The sequence below is a fragment of the Mastacembelus armatus genome, chromosome 11, assembly GCF_900324485.2.
Source record: "Mastacembelus armatus chromosome 11, fMasArm1.2, whole genome shotgun sequence".
In the NCBI taxonomy this organism is placed as follows: domain Eukaryota; kingdom Metazoa; phylum Chordata; class Actinopteri; order Synbranchiformes; family Mastacembelidae; genus Mastacembelus; species Mastacembelus armatus.
In genome coordinates this window covers 14,431,162-14,434,955 of record NC_046643.1, presented here as the reverse complement: position 1 = coordinate 14,434,955, position 3,794 = coordinate 14,431,162, and positions in this window count along the sequence as shown.

Here is a 3,794-nt window from a genome sequence, read left to right as displayed (position 1 = left end):
CGATCGACGTCATTAACATTAGCCCGTGATTGACCCGTGGGAAATCCAATCAGCAGCTGACGTGCGAACCCATCGTCCAATCAGAGCGCAGTGCTGCCGAAGTGGGCTGATCTGCGAGAGAGGACATGACGGAGGTGACGGCCATGTTCTGCAATAGTGTTTGTATCCCTCCGCCTCAGTATTTACCTTTTGCATGATTTTGCATGTGGGGAAAATGTCACTGTGCCTGCTTTCCATAAGGGAGCCCGCTAGGCCATTTGTTTTCCCCGTCTGTAATCACCACCACAGCGGCAACAAAACACCCGCTAAGGCCTGTGAAGGTTGGTCAAAGACAAAATAACATGTTGAGAGGCCTTTACAGTACACATGATCAAATAATAAGCCCTGAGAGATTTAATAATGTGTGATATGGGCTGCAACATAACTATACACTGTAACAAATAGCCTCCTAGAATACAACAGACTAGCACTGAGTATAACTCATTAATAAGTGCTCTCTGCTGTCATATAAATATCATCTACATATACAGTGGGTACGGAAAGTATTCAGACCCCTTTAAATTTTTCACTCTTTGTGTCATTGCAGCCATTTGCCAAAATCGAAAAAGTTCATTTTATTTCTCATTAATGTACACTCAGCACCCCATCTTGACAGAAAAAAAACAGAAATGTAGAAATTTTTGCAAATTTATTAAAAAAGAAAAACTGAAATATCACATGGTCATAAGTATTCAGACCCTTTGCATTGACACTCATATTTAACTCACATGCTGTCCATTTCTTCTGATCCTCCTTGAGATGGTTCTGCTCCTTCACTGGAGTCCAGCTGTGTTTAATTAAACTGATTGGACTTGATTAGGAAAGGCACACACCTGTCTATATAAGACCTTACAGCTCACAGTGCATGTCAGAGCAAATGAGAATCATGAGGTCGAAGGAACTGCCCAAGGAGCTCAGAGACAGAATTGTGGCAAGGCAGAGATCTGGCCAAGGTTACAAAAGAATTTCTGCAGCACTCAAGGTTCCTAAGAGCACAGTGGCCTCCATAATCCTCAAATGGAAAAAGTTTGGGATGACCAGAACTCTTCCTAGACCTGGCCGTCCAGCCAAACTGAGCAATCGTGGGAGAAGAGCCTTGGTGAGAGAGGTAAAGAAGAACCCAAAGATCACTGTGGCTGAGCTCCAGAGATGCAGTAGGGAGATGGGAGAAAGTTCCACAAAGTCAACTATCACTGCAGCCCTCCACCAGTCGGGGCATTATGGCAGAGTGGCCCGACGGAAGCCTCTCCTCAGTGCAAGACACATGAAAGCCTGCATAGAGTTTGCCAAAAAACACATGAAGGACTCCCAGACTATGAGAAATAAGATTCTCTGGTCTGATGAGACCAAGATTGAACTTTTTGGCGTTAATTCTAAGCGGTATGTGTGGAGAAAACCAGGCACTGCTCATCACCTATCCAATACAATCCCTACAGTGAAACATGGTGGTGGGAGCATCATGTTGTGGGGGTGTTTTTCAGCTGCAGGGACAGGACGACTGGTTGCAATTGAAGGAAAGATGAATGCGGCCAAGTACAGAGATATCCTGGAAGAAAACCTCTTCCAGAGTGCTCAGGACCTCAGACTGGGCCGAAGGTTCACCTTTCAACAGGACAATGACCCTAAGCACACAGCTAAAATAACAAAGGAGTGGCTTCGGAACAACTCTGTGACGGTTCTTGACTGGCCCAGCCAGAGCCCTGACCTAAACCCAATTGAGCATCTCTGGAGAGACCTGAAAATGGCTGTCCACCAACGTTCACCATCCAACCTGACAGAACTGGAGAGGATCTGCAAGGAAGAATGGCAGAGGATTCCCAAATCCAGGTGTGAAAAACTTGTTGCATCATTCCCAAGAAGACTCATGGCTGTACTAGTTCAAAAGGGTGCTTCTACTCAATACTGAGCACAGGGTCTGAATACTTATGACCATGTGATATTTCAGTTTTTCTTTTTTAATAAATTTGCAAAAATTTCTACATTTCTGGTTTTTTCTGTCAAGATGGGGTGCTGAGTGTAAATTAATGAGAAATAAAATGAACTTTTTTGATTTTGGCAAATGGCTGCAATGACACAAAGAGTGAAAAATTTAAAGGGGTCTGAATACTTTCCGTACCCACTGTATATCCATAGAAGTACCTCTACATTTGTAATCCATGCAATCCATGTCCCTCACAGCCCTTATAATCTGTATTATAACCCTTTACGTACAATACAAAGTATACACAGTACATTGTTCTCCAGCTCTTGCCTGTAATTCTGTGCATGTTTGAGTCTGATTACAAACTAAATGTCTGTATTTGTAGCTTCCCGCATGTTTTTTCTCTGCATTATGGAAAGCTGCTGAGAATTGGTGGCAACTTCCAATAAAAGCTGATTTAGAGTCACATTGAAAACATAAACGGTGAAGGGTTTTTTTTGTACTGTATGCTACTACAACATCTATGTACTCTGTGTAGGCAGAGTCACATTATAATAAACAAGGAATTTGTGTCATAATACCAAAAATCATTTGCATTGTTTTAGTCTACTGAGATAAATATTATTATATTGTCCACTTTGATTCAAATGGACTCTATTTGCTGGCAACAGTGTTCGTCCTATCATATTCAATGAGCAACAATGACAGGTACATTAAAGTGGTTTTTCACAATATGGCAGGTCGATTAAAGAGAAACCTAGTAGTACTATTCTTGGTATCACTGTTGTCTCCCTGAGTTTTTTAAAACAAATAAATGACACTTTAGGAAAGATCAGGATTCTTGTTATTAAAACAGTGAACATTAACTGCAGATCTGTGATAAAATGCAAACTCTAGGTTCATGCATGCAATCCAGACATGCCACAAACAAGTTCACCACCTCAACCTCAACCTTACTCTCCATTTTGCTATACAAAGGGCACATTGCTTCCTGCAGAAGCACATAACACTGTCACTGCGCATGAGCCCATTTGCAAATTGTTGCCCTGAGGCCTACGAACATGTTAACTTGGTCATGGCAGTTGCCCATCATACATGCATCAGTGAAAAAGCAGCCAGCAGAGTTCATTCTGTAACTCAGATCGCACTGATGTGCACTGACTTTCCAAGGAGCTAAAAAAAACAAAAAAAAAACAGCTTTTTAAAACGTCACCTTTCTAGTAACATGCTGCCTACATTATTCTTCTTTCCTCTGAGTTTCTAGGCAGCCATGTGTCCCAGTTTCATAACAAATGCAGTATCAGACCCAGCGCTGTGTCCTACTGGGAGCACAGAGGCTGACAGATAAAACGCATGACATCTTGGAAAAATGCCTCATGAGGAACATCTTGGATTAGAAACACTGTATCAAAGGCTGGCTTGATTTGTTGTTTCAAACCCATAAGTTAGGCATGAAGATGAGTCTTAGAGACATCAAGCTCAGTAACAGATGCCATACAAACTGAGAGAACAATTACAGAATATGTAGATGCAGGTTTCCTCTTGTGGAGGGAAGACAGCATGCTAGAAGGACCTGAATGACCCCAAGTAAGGCAGTTAAAGATTGCATGAATCCTGTGATGACCTGTAAGTTTTCAGAAGTTTGTAGAAGTCATTTGGATGAAGTCCAGTGATAAGCAAAAACTCAAAGTCTGTAGCATAATAGTGTCCAGAGGCATAAATAAAAAATATGAAATGCGGGATACAAAGGGCAGAGAGACCAGGCAGCAAAGGAATAAAAAGTTCAGCTGAAGAAAGACAAGAAAAAATTGGCCTCAGGCTTCTTTACAGAACA